The following is a 21404-nucleotide window of genomic DNA, read 5'->3' on the forward strand; positions in this document are numbered from 1 at the left end:
CTTTAAGAGGGGAACATCTGTCTTAACTTCAGTTCATCTATGTTGGTTTGTGTACACAGATGTAAACCTGGTGAGGTTATTGTTGTTGGACTAACATTTGTAAAAGGTCATATTTGTATAGAATTGTTAATTTTCCATGAATATCTTGTCACATTTCTTTTTTTGTGTCTATGATATAGAATTTCTAGGATGGGTAAAAAGGGGCATTGGATTTTCTAAACATCAAATGGTCTCTAATGTCTTATCTTTTCTCTCCATCTTCTCCCTTTCTTTCTCTGTCTTACAGGACTGATAGTCTACCTAGGAATGATGGCGGGGGCCTTCATTCTGGGGGGCCTGGCTGATAAGCTGGGAAGGAAGAGAGTCCTCAGCATGTCTCTGGCCATCAATGCCTCCTTCGCCTCCCTTTCCTCCTTTGTGCAGGGATATGGAGCCTTCCTCTTCTGCCGACTCATCTCAGGCATAGGGTATGACTCAGAGACCTTGGGCTGGCCCCTCTGAGACCAAGGGTCTAGGCACTTGGGTTCTCTAGCTATGTGTGCTACCTCCAGAAAGCTCTGGATTGTTTGTGATTGACTTTCAAGACACCATATTAAGGTTGAACATTAGGAAAAAATAAGGGTTAGGGCTAGCAATTGTCAAGTCAGTGTATAAAGTCAAAAGATTGCTTCCCATAGGTAGAGAGGAACTGCCTGGCTGGTCTGTCACATTCCTGGGTTATTTCACCACAGGGCCTAAGGGTGGGGTCTGAGGTGACTTGGTTCCTGTTATGACCATTTTCAGCATATAACTTGATTCTCTCTTTCTGGCATTTTCCTTTCTGCAGCATTGGAGGCTCTCTGCCGATTGTTTTTGCCTATTTTTCTGAATTCTTATCTCGAGAGAAGCGTGGAGAACATCTCAGTTGGCTGGGCATCTTCTGGATGACTGGGGGCATCTACGCATCTGCCATGGCTTGGAGCATCATTCCACACTATGGTGAGTCATAGGCTTAAAAAATGCCCAGGGGGCCCTGTTTCTATGGTACCTGCACCCAAACAACCTTTCCTGTTCTCAGCTTCATTCCCAGTATTCACACAAGGTTCCTATATGTGACTTTGATCTTCCTAAGGAACTAATGCTACAGACATATTGTTAATTTCAACGTCCATGACCTTTTACACATAGTATACTCTGTCCTCCCTCTTTACCTCTGTTCCTTTTTATCTCCCCCTTTTTTATCCTTCTTTTTATCTGAAAGGATTTCACACTTCATGTCCTCCAGCCAGCCCTTCTCCCTCCAGGGTTAGACATTGGTAACCCCATTTTATAGATGACAGATGTAACAAAAGCCAAGAGCAGCCCTTGTCCAAGGTCATGCCCCTGGCTGAAGGTGGGGCGGGGGTTAGGATGCCAAGCCTCCTTCAGGTGCAGGACACTTGCACACTTTCCACTCTGATACCTGCTGTCATTCTTGTTTGGCTGCACAGTGAAGCAGCCCTTGGAGACAAGGTCATGGTTTTAGCTGGGACAATTTTATTACCCTGGATAGTTATAAAAACTGTATTCTGTAAATAGAGATCTGCCAACATTAACATTTACGATTGATTTTCTCAACAGTAAATTAGGGAGGAGGCAGCAGTTTTGAATTTTATTATGAATATAACTGGTCACGCCATCAGCATCCTTCAAAATCATTTTTGGTAAACCATGGATTATGAGTCTCATCTTTGCCATGATTTAGAATCCTGAGGACCCTTAGCTAACCTTGTCCCTGAAGATAACCAACACTTACCTCCCATTCACCTTCTTGTTTTATACCTGATACTCTCAGCTAGGTGTTCTGAGATAATGGAGGCTCGATTGTATATCTTTTTAGAAAGCTTTAAAGCGAACAATACCTACTGTATTAGTCTAAGGTGATATTGGGTGCGTTACTGCAATAAACTGATAGGCCCTGAAATCCCAGTGGTTTAATACAATAAAAGTAAAGTCTGACTGTTCTTTCGGTCCTGTTGGTGGCTCTGCTCCATCAGTAATTCTGGGGCTCACGCTCTGCCATCATGTGATGACACCTTCTTTAACACATGGCTCACAAGGTCTCTGGTTTGGAAAGAGAATATGAGCAGTTGTATGTTTTTATGTTGGTGTTTTAAAAGTTAGGCCAGGAAGTAGAGCACAACGTCTCTGCTCATACTCTACTGGCCCCACAATTGTGATATGACCACATGCTATTGTAATGGCAGTGGGAAACAGTCTAGCTGTGTGTGCAGAATGTGGGGGAAAAGGGTGTGAGAACATCATGTAGCCTTTGCTATATCTACTATTTAAGAACCTGTTGAGTTTTGTCTCAGAAACAGAGAAGAAATATGAACAAGAATAGTGAAATAAAGATTGAAGAATTTCTAGCTAATTCTGACACTAGGCAGTTCTCTATAATTTTAGGCACATAATTGTATACTCCTAATATCAGGTTCTGCATTCTACCCTTTACTCAAATGTATTGTTTAATTTTCCTTGTGAGAAATTGCCTTTTTTATTTATTTTTTGTTACAATTCTTGACATAACATCACTTCCTCTGTTAACTGCTCCAAATGTGTTAAAACTAAGAAATGATTACCACCTTTAAATGAAGTGATTGAAAAGCCTTTAGAGGGAGGGGAAAAATTGAATGAAATTCAAATCAATATAGTGGTGTTATGTGATATGGGACAAGTCACTCCATCTTTTCAGCCTTTGTACCTTCACCTATAAAATAGAGAGAGGGAGAGAAGGGAAAAGAACTGACTGTAGGATCATTATAGGATCATGGAATCACATGATGGAAGAATGCGAAGTTTCATCAATTCCTGGAATGCAAAGGAGTGTTGAGAACATTTTCAATATGGTTCCAGTACTTGGCTGTCTTCCTTCGGGGAAGCAATAGCTACTCCAGGCTTTGTGTTTGCATACTGTCCTTGTACAAAGGAAGCAGCCCTCGTCTTCAAGCAATGAGTGAAAGTCTTTGACTTCCCTTTAATTGGATCATGTGCCCACCTCAACCATCAATATACCACAGAGAATGCACCTCTTGAATGGTTTAGATATAATTTCTCATCCCTGGAATTGGGGGTGGGGTCAGTCTCACGTCACGTCCCGTAGTAGGAAAGGAAGGCCAGGGTGGATGTTGTGAAGGCAGGCGATAATCCATGGTAGTCACTACAAACTAGAAATTATACTTATTAATAAGTGCCTTATTTCTAAGAAAGCATTGAAAGCAATCATGTTGGATTGAATGAGAGCCCATGGTAGAGGGACCGCATGGTTGCTGGCTGACCACTGCTATTTTGAGGGCAGAGCTTGTGGTTAAATATTTTACCTCAAGTGGACAGGATGTAACCCTGTTTGTATGACTTATAAAATCTGTGACTTTGACACTTGTATTTGAAAATAGAGGCTTAATCAAATAGCCATTAGCTTGGTGAAAACCTATTTTAGAAATATGATGGACTAGAATTACAATATAACAAGAGAGATTATTTATTTTAAGCCTCCTTTTACTAGGACCAGATGTTTTTGTCCACAGGGAACCAGACATGTGATGATATTTCTCAATGTGCTTAAGTTATTAATCCTCTAACAAATGCAAGGGTGACTACAAAAAGGAGACTGATGTTTGTGTACAGCTTGTGTAACCCACATAATTGCTTTTGCAAGAATGAATGATGGGAGGTCTTGGCACCAGAAATTTGAGTGACTGACTCATTGAGTGAGAAAATTACGAAACTCAGAATGTTTTCCTGGGATCTCATGGGCATAGCCCAGAAAAAGATAGATATATTATGGAAGATTAATTCTCATTGTAGCCAGCATCACCAGATGTTTGTGAAATCCTGACAGAAAAGTAGGGCAAGCTAAAAGATCAGTGAACAGAACAATCCCTGCCTCCAAATTAATATTGTTCCAAATATTTGGAGGCAATTCACCATTTAATTTTATTCAATTTAAGGTCCCAAGGATGTGCCTAATGAATGCAATAAATGCAGATTACTGAAGTCACCCTAAAAACCACAGAGGCATGAGGGATAATGGATTTTGGATAATTTACACATATTATCATAAAGAAAAACAATTTCTGAGGCATAATACTTTATAAGCATACCTGCTTCTGCTCCCTTTCCTAGTTATCCATCTAAGTTTGACTACCGTGCAGTTCTAATCAACATTACTTCTAATGATGCTAGAGTAGTTTTTGGACATGAGCTGAGAATGTGTCAGTATTGCTATGGTTTTTATCTTCCTCTTTCTAGTGTTACTCCCAGGAGAATGGAAGGGCTTTTTAATTAAAATTAAAACAAATAAACAAAGCCCTGTGAGATGAAAAGCAACCAAGCTGTGCAAAATCTGATTGTGTTGGATGGGGTATGTTCTCTGTTGCTGGGTCGGAATGTGCTTGAGTGGCCACAGCCCCACATTTTGCTCCCTGGTTTCTTTCTTCTTAGTCCTTTAATTGTGCAGAGTAGGAAATACCCCCGGGGGGCAGCCCATATTGTTTAGGAGTAAACAAACTGTGGCAAACAAGTAGAAGCCCAAGGGGGAGCCAATGAAAATTCAAGAGGTTAGTTTCCCCCACTGGAATAAGTCAGAAAGTATAGTTTTAAGTAAAAGAACTAGAACTTATATATCCAAATAATTATTACCCTCTAAAATTTAGGAATGGATGTATTTATGTAGTTTTGATTTACAAAAATACTGTTTGAATTGTCTTTGGAGATGCGTTGAGTGGGATCATTTTATTTTATAATCTCAGGATTTTCTTTTTTTAAAAAATTATTTTGCTGATCTTTGCTGAAGTTCATCCATTTTGTATATTTTATTCAACATCTTTGGCACTAAATGTCATTCAGCTATTTTGAAAACAGCAGTTGAATTTTTCATGGGTTGTTAGGAGGTCTGCTCTTAGATTTGTGGAAGTACTATTACCTGCCTTCTACAGTTGGGAAAACCCATCGTTATCATTTGGTGTGATAAATTCAGGATCTGAACTCTGATCTAAATGATTGTAAAAGTCCAGGGTCTTCCTATTGTGTTATGGCTCCTCAGAAGAGGAAAGTTAGCTACCCATGAGGTATTAAAAAATAATGCTTGAAAGTAACTTCTGAATATGAATTTTAGCAATACTTTGTAGAATGATAGTTGCTTTCCTTTTCAGTGATGGTGAACTTTATTTGAGTGAATCAGTCCACTTTATTATAAAAGGTATATATATATATATATATATATATATATATATATTACATATAATACAGTGTTTTTAAAAGTGTGGTCCCTAATTCTTTGCATTGAAATCACCTGGAGCTGGTATTGCCTTTTTAAAAATAATATATATATATATATATATATATATATATATATATATACAAATATTACAGATATATAATGTATATATATTTGTAGAATGGACACAATTATAATTTTATTTATTTTTATGTGGTGCTGAGGATCGAACCCAGTGCCTCACCTGTGTTCTACCACTGAGCTACAGCCCCAACCCTGGCATTACCTTTTGACCTGGGTGAGAGGCATCCTTAAGCCCTGGGCCACAATAAGACCTCTTTGGTCTTCCGATAAAATGAGGGGTTCCTTGGGCCTTGACTTCCTGCTCAGATCATGCTATGAACAATCAGGATCCAGACTTCCTACTAAATTCAAGGGATCAAGGCAAGAGTGTTCTTCTTATCATGGTGGTGTGTCCCTACATGTTGGCACGGAGCCCCTGTTCTGCAGAGGAGCTGGAGGAGAAAGAGAAGTTCTTCTGGCAAAAGTGGATGTAATTCTGGGCCGGGCCATCTTGTCAAAGCAGGTGGATAGAACATCTTTTATGTAAATTCATTCACTTGAAATTTAGCACCCATATAGAAATATGGGGTTTTGTTTCTACTTGTACTCTTATCTAAGGCTTGTAAATGTCAGGCCATCTAGACCTAGGGATTTGTCCAAATGCAGAGGATTCCCAGGTTCTATCCCAGAATTAGGATTCATAAACTTTGGGGGTGCCGCTGGGGAGGTGGCATGTTAACCAGCTGCCCAGGCCATACTGTGGTACCCTCAAGTTGAGAGCTGGTGCTTCTGAGTTCAGTCTTCTGCAGTGGAAAGACTGCCGGAAATCCTCTGCTTCTTTACAGGCTGGGGGTTCAGCATGGGGACCAATTACCACTTCCACAGCTGGAGGGTATTTGTCATTGTGTGCGCTCTGCCTTGCACCGCGTCCATGGTGGCCCTGAAGTTTATGCCAGAGAGCCCCAGGTTTCTGCTAGAGGTGAGTCTGTGCCTCCTCATGGCACAAAAGCCACATCCTTGCTTCTTTCAGCCCTGGTTCCACTCCTCACCTCAGTGCATGCTGCAAACCTACCCATGTGGGCCAATGTTAGCCCATAACTGACAGTGGCTTCCCTCCTGTTGGTGATTGGGGCATGCTGTGGGTTTATGGTCCATGGATACTTCAGGGCCCAGGAGGTCATGAAGTGCAGCTCAGGAGCCCTATCTGAGGCTGGGCAGTGGTAGGGGCAGCTCCTGAGCTGCCTGGTGGTGCCCACTCCCCATAGAGGTCCTGGTTGAGGAGGCTCTTTAAAGCCATGTGCTGTTTTTCCTATGTTGTTGCAGTGAGTTCCGTGGGAAACCTCTTCACTGCTCCCAGGGCCTTCAGGACTCTTAGCTATGCAGGCCCCTCCCCACTGGAAAACTGCCCTTTGGTCCTGAGAGACGTCTGTAGGAGTCTTCCAAGTTTGGGGGGATTCTTTGTGCTTGCAGTGGTCAGATAGAGCAGGAGCTGTCAAAGGGGCAGAAGGACTCTGAGGCTTCCACAGAACAAGTCCTTTTATCTGCCTGCTTCTGGAGCTTTCTGCACAGTGATCCTCCACACTGAATTTCCTCCTGCCTCCCGTTGATCAGGCAGATGCAGCGGGGAGTCATCTTGAAATTCACCCTTTCTTATGTATTTGTTTTTGGGGGGCAGCTATAATAAAATGCCACAAATGGAATGACTTAAAATAACAAACTTATGTCACAGATCTGGAAGCACAAGGTGCCAAATCAAGGTATCTGTAGGGCCAGGCTCTCTCTGAGATCTGCAGGGGAGCATCCTTCCAGATTCTAGTGGTCTACAGGCAATTTTGCTCAGAATGTGGCTTCATTTGCAAAGAGGGTTTCTGCAGATGTAATTACCACATTCTGAGGTACTGGGTTGAGGACTGCAACCCATAACATGTAGCTTCTTTGATTTATCTACTCAGTGAGGAACATGGCTCTTACCTCTTGGTCTAGTCAATGTTATAAAAAACTGCAAGTATTATTCCTAGTAGGTGATGATAGTAATAATACCAGGCATCTGCACCTTGAAGCACAACTTTATTCTCCTTCCAAGATGGTCTGGGGATGGAAACTTGTCTTAGTCTTTCCCAAGTCATTCCTAGTATAAAAAGTTGGTGTCCCATCCCTCTGACCCAGGCCTCAGTACCCTCTATTATCCTCCATAGACATAATGAACAGAAAGCATATTCAACAATGGATTTTCTTGTCTCTTTCCTTGGTTTTACCAGATGGGCAAACATGACGAAGCCTGGATGATTCTTAAGCAGGTCCATGACACCAACATGAGGGCCAAGGGGACCCCAGAGAAGGTGTTCACGGTGAGTGTGCAGTTCCTGAGCCAACATGGGGGTCACACTGCTTCTGTGAGGTTTGCTCATGACTAAAAATAATTTTATTATACAAGCACATAACTGAAATTTGTCAAAATAAAAAAACCCTTGATAGTCCTGTCACTTTGTCATAATTATTCTTTGTATTGTAATAGTATCTTTCTAGGTTTTTCCCTGGTTAGTGTTGTTTAAAAAAAAAGAGATAATAGCAAAAACTAGCTCTATTTGTGTGGGTGTAAGCATACATGTGCATATTTACATATACATAGTTAGCAGCGCTCATAAGCATTTTATATGTTGCCTCATAGTATTCATAACACTCATCTTAATGCATGTTAATGTTAGGAACGTTAGCACGATTTTCCTAAATGTCCCTAAAATGTTTGAGTTTTATTTACCCTTTTAATTACCTTGTTTCTGCAAATGTTATTGCAATGAAACTTCACAGGCATATAATTCTCCCCTTCGTTTTCTGAGTTTGTTTTCTAAGAGTAGATTCCTAGAAAGAAAATGACCGGTTCATAGTGCATGAGTATTTTTACAGTTTGTGAGTTATATCTCCAAATTATATTCCATTGGGGTTATGCAACTCTATGGTGCCACCAGAAACAGGGTATCCATTTCTCTACACATTTACCAGCATTGGTCCTTAGCCAGTGTTGTTTCTTGCTAAGATGTTGTGTTGCAGAGATGCTGTGCTCCTGCCTGCTATGCTCTGTGCTCTGTGGGCCAACCACAAGGAATGCCTGTGCCAGGCAGCTCTGTGCACCTGTTCCTGTAACTTCCTTTAAGCCCTACTTCAAACCCCTTTCCTCAGGAAGCCTTCCTGGATGAACTCCCACCTACTTCTGATTCAATGCTTTTGATTCTTTGGCTTCCATAATTTAAGTCTAGAGTAAAATGTTTGTCCTTGCTTAAAACTCCTGATTCTCAGGTGGAATCCCAGGATGGCTAAGCATCTGCATCCGGAGCCAGGCAGTGTGGGTCCAAATCTTGTCAGTTTTAATATTTTTTAGCTGTGTGGCCTTTGGCAAAGCACTCTCCGTACTTGTTTCATCATTGGGAAAAGCAAGAAAATAGTATCTGTAAACATGTAAAATAGTATCTGTCAACAATAGTATCTGTAAAAAAATGTTTTATTAAAAAGGTTATGAATGTTTTTCATAAATTAATTCAAGTTATAAACTATTAAAAATTGCTTGAAGGCATATTTCCCCAATTCCAGTGCTCCTAAAATATCTAAAATATGGGATTAATAGTTTTATCACAAATATTATTAAGATGTAGAATTATCAGAAATACCCCAAATGAAAGATGTTAATGGCTCTCCCAGTCTTCCATCCCCCACTCCTCCCTCTCAGTGATGGATTTTACATAATACCACAGCTGGGCTCCAGGTCACTGGGGGCTGGCCATACTTGGCTCATTCCCGCATCCTCCCACTGCCACCCCATCCCCCAGCCTGGGAAGTCCAAGTTTCTCTCCAAGCTCCTGCTTATTCCTGGGAAATGTTTCCCTGGTCATTCATTTCTGCCTCCAACCTCTGAGTCCACATCAGCTGGATTGATTTTGCATTATATCAACTGGGTATAAAACACAGACAGACAGACAGACACACATGTGCACACACACACCCTACCACCACCACTACCAACACCACCCACACCTAGCATCTGTGAATTTAATAGCCTTACTGAGAATTTAAGGATAACAGAAATTACAACAGAGGACACAGTCTTCTTCACCCCATCCTCTCTCCTCTTTCCTCCGTTAATTTTTTGGGGGTTGGGGAATCTCCCCTTTCCTTTCCCTTGCTCTCTTTTTCCTTGTGGATTCAAGCAACTTCTCCTAGCGCGTGTCTATAGTTGCTGGTCCTTCAAGTATGAGCCCATCTCCCTGATATTTCTTTTACCTCAAGAAGTACACTAACATTTATTCCATGCATGGTCTCTCCTCCTAAGAGGGGTTCTGATAGATAAATCCTATCTGCCTCATTTTGCATGTTTTCCCTCATCTTTCCCCAGGGAACTAGTGGCTCTTCCTGTCCCTCATCTTACACTTGGTCCCTGGTATGGTAGCTACTCCATAGCAGTATACTCCCGGGGCCTTCTGTCTTTTACTTCTGGAAGGACCCCTTCTAAACCAACCAGTTCAGCTTGTCCTCCTGGAAACTCCTTATTAGAGAAGTGATCCTGTATTCTCTCTTGGCAACTTCTTCTAATGTCTTAAGAGATAAACTTCAGCATGTTGAAATCTTAAAGAGTTTATTTGAGCAGAATGTGATTTGGGTAGATCCAACTCAGAAGTGGTTTGGAGCTCCACAGGAGGAGCAAGGAGAAAAGCTATCACAGGTGAACCTGGAAGCAGATTAATTGAAGCTTGAGCAATTGCCTTATTTATTTGGACTTTCCTGGTGGGAAATACGAGATAATGTAACTAAAGTCAGTTGAGTGCCTGTCATTGGCAGAGCTTAAGTATAATTTTCTCTTAAATTCGGAGTTAGGTTCAGTTTGCTTGTGTTGGAGCCCAGAGCATTAGCACTGCCTAATCCTAATGGCCTCCCATTTAATTATGTTAGCAAATATAAGCAGCCTAAGGTTGAAGCATGAGATCTTAGCCTGCAAATCAATAAAACTCCAATTTCCAAAGGCAAAAGTTAAGCCTTTTACTTCTGGACCAGAGTTCCTTATGTCAGGGAACAAAGGAAGAAAGCTCAGGAAGAAATCAGAGATGAGGGGTCCGGGATTGTGTTTTGTCCCAACAAGCATGTAAATTCCTAGGTCCTCAGAGATCCCTGCTTTTAGTAGTTTGTGACTAATTGGAAAATGGAACTTTAAAAAGGTTGTTGTTCAATATTCCATCACTGTAAATTAGGATCCTGTGAACCATTGAGAAGTGGATGAGTGCACAGGCCACGGGGAGGGAGGGAAAGGAAGGAAGGAAAGAAGGGAGAGAAGGCTGACTTCAGAGAGCTGGCCCGTGCTTGGTTGTCAATCAGTGAGTACTCAACCTCCCTGATGGAGTTAACTGTTAGGTACCTGTGTGCCCCCCTCAGTAAATAAATGACTCAATGCTCTCAGTAGCCCAAGAAGATGAAATGAGGGTTGGCCAGAATCCCAGTTAGGGCTGAGGCTAGGTGCCTCCCTCCTCACTTTCACCTCGTGCCCCAGGTTTTAATCAACTCCTTCCCAAGCCTTACATGCTTCTGAATCACCTGGCAGTTGTCACCGGAGAAACCTTTGGAAGGTGGCGGGAGTTGAAGCATTCCGCTGAGGACCCATGTTCTGCAGGACTGGAAGGAACACAAGCCATTTGCTAATCTGTTTTTGCGTGATGCTGGGAATTGAACTCAGGGCCTCGCGCATTCCAGGCAGACACTATATCACGGAGCCACATCCCCAGCCCTTCCATCTGCTAATCTAGACTGAATCAAAGACGAGTATTCTAATTAATCACAAATTAGAGTAATTGTGCTTGAAGTTGTCAATACACCTGCTCCCAAATCCCTAGGGAATGGGGTGTTAGTTTCCTAAGGAGCAAAGCAAAGAAAAATTTACATTTGAGTGCAAGTCTTAATGCTTCTGAGAGTGTTTCCTAAGGTGCTTGCTGATTTGGTGTGAACCTTCCCCTCTGGCCTCCTTTGGAGTCACTGGGGTTCATGATGTCCATGGGGTATTGGATAACTTGAACTTAAAGCCCAGCTGCCACTGAGAGTTCTTCTGTGTAGCCTGCTGTGACAGTTCTCTCTTCCTGTGTGACCCTGGGCAAAGGAGGCTTTGCAACAGCTGCACACCTGGGAGGGTGGAGGAATCCAGGAGGCTCAGTGTGTTCAGGGAGGCCAACTCCAGGGAGAGCCTGTGCCTTATCAGATTCTCCAGTGGGCACCTGACCCTCTGTGGTGAGGCTTTTGAGAAGCCCTGCCAAGCTCTCTGGGTGCTCAAGCAGTAGTGAGCCAGTGTCTGTACCAGGCGCTGGCTTCTCCTTGCGGATCATCCTCCTACCTCATCTCCATTTCTCTTCCATTGGGTCCTCAAATTCTCAGTCCTTGGGCTGAAGAAAGAGCTGGAGACACTCGTAGGACTCATTTTTTTGTACTTTAGGCTTATTGGGGGACGTGATGGACACTTTTTTTTTTTTTTTTAGTACCCTTTCCTAGTTGTTCTATGAATTAGGGGAGATTATCTGCAAGCATGAACCTTGATAATTTGACTAAAAAATGTGTGGGGTCAGGAATCTCCTTAAAGTGGTGACTAGTTATATAACTTCAGTGGTTGCTGTAAGTGAAAGAAAGTGACCACGACACTCAGAGTGACTAAGAGATCTTTATTGCAGCAGTGCAAAAGAGGAGGAGGAGGAGGAGGAGGAGGAGGAGGAGGAGGAGGAGGAGGAGGAGGGAGAAAGAACAGGGGGAAAAGGGAGTTTTTGTAGCCCAAATCTAATGGGGTCTCTGGGTCTGCAAGCTGCCTTGTTGGTGTACAATGATTGGATCATACAGTAGTTGCTAAGGGTGTCTTCTTTTGCCTTCAGGCAGATGGGGCAGGGGTCAGATGTGGTTTTCCATTGTACCAGATGGGTGGGGGTGAGTGTTCAGCCTTGATTGGGGTTGGGTGTTCAGCTTTGAGGCAAACAGGTGATAAAGGACCAGACAGAGGGGGGTTTGAGTGCCTGGGTTATCCTGCAGCTAACATTCATTCAGCCTGCCCTGCAGTAAACTTAGTTCAGCCTGTCCTGCACCAAACAGTAAGCATCTGATTGGCCTGAACATCACTGTCATGGTGAAGGAGGGTGTGACTTTGGCACACCAACTTTCCAGGGCCCTTGAGGGGAATGCTGAGCTATACTACTCTATCCCCTTCCTCTCTTTGATTTTTACCAGCAAACTCAGGGATTGCAGGGAGGCTGTGATTTCTCTGTTGTATTTTTGTTGTAGCAACATCCCTTCTCATCTGTCTGGGTTCTAGATTTCTGTGATGTTTATGTCCATTAAGGACAGAGTTGTAAATTTTAATGCGGCATCAACTTTTCTGTGGGTAAAGCAGACATAAATGGGAAACCAGTATATTGTGGACCCACTAATACGAATCTCCTAAAGGTGTAAATTAGCAAAAATATTCTGAACATTTTGTTTCACTGAGATATATTCATCCAAGAAAGTTCCCTAAGAGACATTATACACACTTTTGGCCCCAAATCACAAAATTAGAGGGTGACATTTATCTCACCTACATAACTTAATCAAGTTAATCAGGTAGACTTAGAAATGAAATTCTGAAGACAAAGTGAAGTAGAGATTCTCTACACCAGCTTTGCTTTTCAGGTTTCCCACATCAAAACTCCCAAGCAAATGGATTAATTCATTGAGATCCAAAGTTCAACAGGAACTTGGTACCAGCGCTGGCTGGTCAGATTCAGTACCACTTTCAAGCAGGTATGAACTGGGGACATATGTTGGGTGGGAGAATGGCTCCATGGGAACCCATAACCTTAGTGAATGAAGAATAAAAACCCTGAACACTTTCATCAACCAGAACAGGGAGCTGGAGAGGAAGCAGCTTGTGGGGGATGTGGGGTTCCAGCCCAGTACTGCCTTTAACTTGCCAAGTGCCCTCAGGGTGCAAACTCCCTGAGCCTCAGACTTTTCCTTTGCTCATCTTTCTCAAGGCAAGAACTTGACCTCCCTGAGTAAGCATCCTTCTCTTCTAGAAACTTCTCTTGCTAGATAGAGAAGTGAATGTAATAAATGGCTCCTTGGGGTTTTTAGTGACTTAGGGGAAAGATTCTCCATACAGGGCAAAGCCATTTCTCTGGAACAGGTCAGCTATTGAGCACTGAGGTGGCCAACCAGCCAGAGTCTGTAGAGGCTGGACGTTGCTCATATTGTGTGGTCACTAACCACATGTTCTATTGCCCCTGCCAGCAGCAGGGAGGACTCACTGCTCCGGGTTGCTCAGGGCCCTGAAATCCTGATTTGGTGTGCTTTCTGTCACATGCATGTGTTCCCAGGAGAAGAGCGACGGGAAGCCCTCCTTGGCATGTGAACAGATCTACTGCCTCTGGGGGATAATGGATTGCTCATTCTCTACTTGGGGTTCTAGGTCATTGATCAGGCCATTTATTAGAAAATCTGGTACGTGGGCTTTCCCAAGTTTCTTCCTTTAACCGTCCTTCTCTGGTATGGGTTTAGGTCTGGGATAACGCTCTGTACTGTGTGATGGGACCTTACAGAATGAACATGCTGATTTTGGCCGTGGTCTGGTTTACCATGGCTTTGAGGTAAGTTCTGTCTTACGTGAGCTCCTCCATTCCCCTGTTCCTCAGTTGCTTCCTTTGCACATGGAGGATAACGGGTTCTAACTTGGAGAGTTTGTATCAGAGCGGATGCTTTTGGCTGCAGGGCACAGGCAGCATATGCTAGTGGCTTCTGTTAGAGGAAATATTTAGTCCCAGCAAGAATTCTGGGAGAAGTGGACTGCAGGAGGGGTTTCAGCTTCAGGCCGGCTCTCATGGTGACTGCAGGATGCTGGTGGAGGCATTCTGTTGATAGGGGGAAAATGTCCTGACTCCCTCTCCCATCCATACTGAGGTATAATTGATGCATAATTATTGTATCTATTTAAGGTGTACAAATTAATGTTTTCATAAACACACACATTGTAAATTAGTGGCCTCAATCAAGCTAATGAGTGTGCCCATCATATAGCTAACGTCTATGTGTGTGTGTTGAGAACACTTATGATCTCTCCTTTTAGCAGATTTCAAATAAACAATATGATATTGTTAACTGATTGCTAATTGTTAGCTAATTGCTCATTACAGAACTTCCTTTTTTAATGTCAGGGAACTTTTCTCTGAAGGTTCCCAGTCAATTTTCCCTCCTGTTAGAGTAGGCAGAGGTGGCTTACAGGCTAAACTCATCATGATGAAGGGGATGGAATTTCCCAATGTTTTGAGCAAATCAGGATTTACCTACAAGCTCCATCCTTTCCTAAGAGTTGACACCTGAATTGAAAAAAGTTTCTGTTCACAGAGAGGTAGCAGGGAACAAGTGTGGAGAAGACAAATATATGTTGCTGAGAATATAGGAAAGATTGAACAGGGGACCCATGCAACACTGCCCTGCAGCAAAGGGGTGCTTAGCTGACTCCTCTGAGAAGTTGCAGGCTTACACCAAGTCACTCCAGTGGCCTCCAGCTTACATGACTTTACTCTTTATGCGTGTTTTGGGACCCACATGGGGGCACTGTGGGAACATTTTACTGTATGTATCAAGTACTTGCAATAGTTTCTGGCACTTAATAAGTACTCAATAAATTGCTATTATCAACTTGGAAATATTAACAATATTTTAAACTTCCACCTGGGAAATTGCTTTGTTCACCACCACCTGTATCCCCAAATACTCCCTCACCCCAGGAAAGCAAAGGGGCTCTCAGGACCTCTGATTGTGGGAACAACATGGGGAGACTTAATGTCCTCCAGCACCTGTGTGTGGAGACCTGACCTTTGAGACGCAAACAAACAGCTAAAGGTATAGAAGAAGCCTGAACTAGCACCCCTCAAATTGTTCAATCCCAACTAGGAGTCAAAGGATTAATTCACTGATGGTGTTAAAAATATGTTTTATTCATATTTATTTATGTTTAATTTAATTTCATTGAATAGGTAATGCATTCAAATGTTGAAACAACACAGGAATCTTGAATCCGTTCCCTCTCCCTCCACCCATTCCCTTCTGCCTCCAGTATGTAATCACCTTCCATTTTTCTATTTATTATCCCAGTGATTCTTTTTGCAAATGTAAACAAATAATTGTATATGTGTGTATACGCACACGATATGTATGTACATATATATATATATATACATGTACATGCATATATATTTCTTGTTTCTTCTTCCTTCTCTTATTCAAAGAAACACATTTTGCATTTGCTTTTTACACTCAGTGATGTATTCTGGAAATCTCTCCATGCCAGTAAATTAAGGTTTTCTTCATTCTTCTTTATATCACATAGTTCCTCTGCCTAGCCCCCCACTGTAAATTATCACAATTCATTCAACCGGGTCCTCATTGTAGGACTGGTGGGACAGTTTTAGATTTTTGTTGTGTAAACAACGTCAAAATGAGGAACCGTGTTTGTAAGATACTTTTTGTGGGGACTGGTTTATCAGTGGAATGGATTCCTGCAAGTGGAGCTAAAGGGTCAAAGGGTCCAGTTCATCTGTCATATTTTTAGGCATTGACAAGTCCTCCTCCACAAGGCATTGTTCAATTTTGTCTTTTTCCTCAGCAGTTATGACAGCACCTGTTAACCTACAGAGTGATTTAGCAAACTTTGGGGTTTTGACAGTCTGGTAGATGAGAACTAACAGTGTGATTTTAATTTGTATTTTTCTTTCTATCTATAGAGTTGAGCATCTTTTTTTCATATGTTTAATGCTCATTTTTTTGAGTTGGTTATTTTGAGTTTTCCAGGCATAAAAATCATATCATCTGCCTGTAGAGATAGTTTTACCTCTTGCTTTGCAATTTGTGACATTCCTAAGTTTTTTCCCTCATCTGAATTGGTGAAGACCTGCAGTGTACTGTTAAGTAAGTGATGGTGATGTTTTGTCCTGTTCCTGATGTTACTGGCAATGTCTTTAGTGTTTCATGATTCACTAAGATTCTGCTGTTTGAACTGAAATGTGATTTTTATTCCTGTGTATTAAGGAAATGTCCACCAAACCCTACTCTCTTGGTGTTTCTAAAATCAAGACTGATTTTTTAAAATCAAATCCAAATTTGTGGAGATGGTCCTAAGTTTTCCTTATGATGAGGCATATCATTAGATTTTTCTATTCGTGAACCAAATTCCTATGTCTGAAAGGAGTCTGATCTCCCTCTAGTGAGGAATGCAGACTCTGATTTTGAGGAATTCAATCACACTGCTGCTCAGACTGTCCATCTTCCTCGTTACAGTTACTATGGCCTGACAGTCTGGTTTCCTGATATGATCCGGTATTTTCAAGATGAAGAATACAAGTCTAAAATGAAGGTATTCTTCGGTGAGCACGTGTATGGTGCCACAATCAACTTCACGATGGAAAATCAGATCCACCAGTACGGGAAACTTGTGAATGATAAGTAAGTGTGGGACGATGGGCTTTCCTCGGGTCAGGGTGACAGTGTCCCCTGGGATGTCATTGGGAAAGAGCCATTGGGAAGATAAGAGTTCAGTATAGCAGGGAATGAGCTCTGAGGATGCGACCATCATCACACTTCTTGTGGCTGCTAGAGACACAGTAATCCTGGTGGCTTGAGTCATATTGGGCTGACCTCTGTCACTCCTGTCTCTTGGCCATGGCTAATTCATCTGAGGATGAGGCACTGGGCTGAGGACAGTCAATCTGGCCATCTTTACTGAGAACTGGAGCTTCCCCATGCTGGACCTGTTATGACACGACTTTTTAAAATTCTTTCACTTAAGGTAACCTCATAGGGTGTTCAGTATGTTCTGTTGTCAACCAGAGGTGGTGTTCTTCAGGAGAAAACATATCGGTGTAGTATTAGCCTCTTTGAGGCTACTCTCTGAAAATCTCATGATGGGTCAGGGCAGGACATTAGGAAAGTTTATCCCACATCACACTCTTCTCTAAGCTGAGTATGGACCTGCTGCTGTTTCCCTTCTCAAATTATATTTAGCAAGCTCCCGGGTTGTGAATGATCAGTGTTTGAGTGCTACGTGCTTTGCGGTGGCATCAGAAATATCATGGCCCAGATGGTTCAGTGTCAAGGACATAAACTGCTCCTTCTTTACCATCACCACACACAATTAACAGCCCCAAATATTAGACCTCCCCCTACCTGCTCTCAGCTGTGTCTGGCATCCTGGTAAAGTCCCTGCCTGTGGTGACTGTGGGAAAGGACCCTGTGGTGGGGGAGGTCTGGCAGATCCCTGCTGGAGTCTAGTCCCCCATTGCTCTTAATGACCTTAGCAAAAAGGTCGCTGTTACTTGGGATAAGAAAGTGGGAAGCCAAAGGGGGAATATGACTTCCACAAATATGTGACCTTTGGGTATGGTATTGTATGTATGTCTCTATATGTTTCTTGTTTCTTCCTCCTTCTCTTATTCAAAGAAACACATTTTGCATTTGCTTTAGGAAGCAGTAGGAAGGAGTATCATTGGACATGGGGTTCAGATTTTCAGGTGGTTTTTAAAAAAATGCTGGAGCTCCACACACCCACATGCCCAGGTAGCCACACACGCATAGACTGCTTGCTCAGAGTGACCTTAATCTGCTCCAGGGACAGCAGCTCCGACACGGATGATGTTTGAAGCTGTTCCCCCAAGATGTTTCACCTCCGAGATTTTGAATAAGAGCCAGGGCACCTGATGTTGGCATACCAAGGAAGAAATGTCACCCCTGCTTTCTGAGAACACTTTGGAAATGTTGAAAACTAAGGGACACCATGGATGATTAGCTGTCACCCATGATATGACACCACTCCTGCAGATTTGAACTCACTAAAGGAGTCTCATTTGTGAAGTTCCATGTTCAATCACACCCTACTGTGATACAAGTGACAATGATAGGAGCTGCAATAATGCTGATAGTAATAACTGTGGAAGCCAATGATATTGAGTACTTGTACTGTACGTGCCAGTTCCTGCTTTAAATGCCTTATGCAAATTATCTCATTTAATTCTCACAAAAACTCTGAGTTCAGAACTGAGCTATTTTTCAGGTGGGAAACAGAAACTGAGTGAGGTTGAGTAACTTGCTCAAGGTCACATAGCTAATATAAATAGAAATGTCTGTCTCCCCTCCAAGGATTCCAGATCTCATGTGAATACTGTCCACTATAAATATCATTCCCTTTGGGAGACTCTTCATTTCCACAGAGGCCCTGATTGGCATGATGTTTTCTTCATTAAAAATTTAATTGAAAAGCCAGAATCCTTGTAATTTATAATAGAGTTGAAAGACTTAGCTATGTAGAAAGTGAGGAATTTTAACCCACTCTCTCTTTTTAATTTTCATCAGTTTCTCCAAACTTTCAGCGGACTGCTGGGTGGGAGTGAGAAAGAAGGGCTAATGAGAGTCTTGGTTTCCCCTCAAGGCTCCAGGACCCCTGGGGACCACAGAGTTCTTGCCAAGGGTCAGGGAATGAGTAGGCATGTCAAGGATTGTTTGAGAGTACTCATGAACACTCTTTCTGTAAACACAGGTGTTCTTCCACATTTCTATTTCAAATGTGTATATAGATTCCTTCAAAAAATGCGAGAACTAACTACAACTTCTGTATCTGATTTTAAGAAGTCGGCCTCTTTTCTTGAGTTATGTTGCCATCTGCTGGTTATAACGTGGATAACACCTTTCCTTTGAAAACCCCAAACTTGAGGAATTAGGCATGAATCTGTTCTTCAGCTTGATTGGGGGGCATTTCTCCCCTGTGTGCCAGTATTCCATGTTCAACAGTATCCACACTTTGCTGCTTTAAAATTTAGATAAAAATAACTTATTTATTTATTTACTATTAAACTTGGGAGAAAATGATTTCTGTATACACAGGCTTCAAACTTCATCCTTTTGAAACCTAAAAGTTTTCCTGCTGCAAGACCAATCTCTTTGAACCCCCAAAGAAACAAAAAATGCAGACTAGTTTCAGTCTGTTCCCAAAGCATTGTCTGCTGCCTCCAGGTGCATCTTACAGGACCAGGTGGCTCTGAATTCCACACAGCCTTGGCTTCAGAATTTGTGACGTTTTGAAAAGTGCAAGAAAGACAAAAGAATAAGTTCATGTTTCAAACCCTGAGACAAAATGTCAGGTTTCCCTTATTATCCATTGAAGACAGGATCAGTTTTCATTTCAGAATACACGTTAACTAATTAATGGACTCACTTGCCCTCTCCTCCCTGGAGGGGACCTCTGATTGACAGGGCTGACTTCAGTCAGGGTGGGGATGGGGGAAGGGCATTCCTCAGCAATAGGTCATGATCCAGGAAGTAGGGTCCTGATCCCAGGTCTCCTCAGAGCTGCAAGGGAACTTGCTTTGAGTTCTTCAGGTTCAGGATTGGAGTCTTAAATGGGAATGTCCAACCCTCTACATTGATGATCTACCCATGAAGCATCGAAGGTGAGGAGCTCAGAATGAAAGGGACGTTTATAAGATTTAGCTCTAAAATGAAGTAGGGAGAGGAGAGAGAGAAGGCAAGCCATGCACAAGAAGAAAAGAGGAGGTCATGTCACACTTCACACGGAAATGTTCGCCGCACTGATAGTCTCTTTTCAGTAGGGCATAAATAAGATTTTTTTTCAACTACTAAAATCACCAAATTTTAGTAAAAAGTCTTTGAAAATGCTGCTGGTGGGAAATGAGCAAACACACCTGCTGACTTCTAGGTCTGAGAAAGCAGCCAGAGCTGAGTTCCTCCTTGACTGGTCAGCAACTAGGTGAGCCATCTTGGGAAAGCTCAGAACTGTCTCAGCTTTGGATTCCACATGGGAAGGGCTAATACTGGTATGGAATGTCCATCGTATTTCAGAGTTAGTACAATTTCTCAGTAAAATTTGTAGCTTAATAAAGTTCCTACATGTTCTTGTTGGGAGTCTTCCTAGATATTTTATATTTTGGTCATTGAAAATGGCATGGCTCTCCCCCATCAACCATTTGCATATGTTATTGCCAATAATAACAGATTTTAAATTGTTATTTATTTATTCTTATTAGTTTATTTAATTCTATTGATTTTTAGATGTTTATTTTGTATCAGAGCTTTTATTCATTCTAACAGTTTTCCTCATTATTGTTATATAATCCCACCATCTGCAAATAACTATTGTTTGATGCCTTCTCTTTTTTTTTATTGTGAAATATTTCAAATTTGCAAAGACTAGAGAATGATACAAACAACTCTATTCAGAGCACCTTAGCTTTATAAAATCTATGATACGTTTACTTCAGATTTTAAAATAGATTAAACTCACTGTGTGAATTTTCATTTCTTCCTTCCTTCCTTTCTTTTTTTGTTTGCTCTTGGTGCTGGGGATGGGACCCAGGGCTTCCACATTCAAGGCACGTGTTCTACTTCTGAGCAACATTCCCAGCCCGCTGTGTGAACACCCTCGATACTATTCCTCTCCCTGTCTGGTCACTGTTGTCATGAATTGGTGCTTTACATTCATGCATGCTTTTGTACTTTTCTCAAATGTTTATATGATTGTGAAAGTTGTCCTGTAGCCTTTCATATTTTTCAAATTTTAGATAAACACTATACTATTAGATTACACATTCCTATATTACTATTATATAAATTCTTCAACTTGTTTTTTGCATAAAATCAGGGTTTCGAAGTTTCTCTGTTAGCATAATTGCATAACTCATTTCATTAAATTTTAATTGCATTACATGCATATTCCATAGTGAATTTGTCTGTTCTTTTGAGGGACATTGAAATAACTGACAACTTTTTTTTCTATACAAATGTACTGCAAAAAGTGTTCTTATGAAAGATGTTTTCTAGTCTATATACTTAGAAGTGGAATTACTGAGTAGAAGGATATTTTGGATATTCTCACAAGAAGTCTGATAAGTTCTTCTTCTTCTTTTTTTTTTTTTTTTTTTTTTTTTTTTTTTTTTTTTTTTTTTTTTTTGTGCTGCTGGGGATTGAACCCAGGACCTCATACATGTGAGGCAAGCACTCTACAGCTGAGCCATAACCCCAGTGTGTTTGCTCATGCTCTCTCTCTTTCTCTTCC

At 41.8% G+C, this 21404-nt stretch overlaps 1 pseudogene; it reads left to right on the plus strand.

Annotated features, from left to right (window-relative positions):
- The window catches only part of LOC144255350 (synaptic vesicle glycoprotein 2B-like), a 60807-nt pseudogene that overhangs the window by 24491 nt on the left and 14912 nt on the right, over nt 1-21404 (plus strand).

The sequence above is a fragment of the Urocitellus parryii genome, chromosome 6 (assembly GCF_045843805.1).
Source record: "Urocitellus parryii isolate mUroPar1 chromosome 6, mUroPar1.hap1, whole genome shotgun sequence".
In the NCBI taxonomy this organism is placed as follows: domain Eukaryota; kingdom Metazoa; phylum Chordata; class Mammalia; order Rodentia; family Sciuridae; genus Urocitellus; species Urocitellus parryii.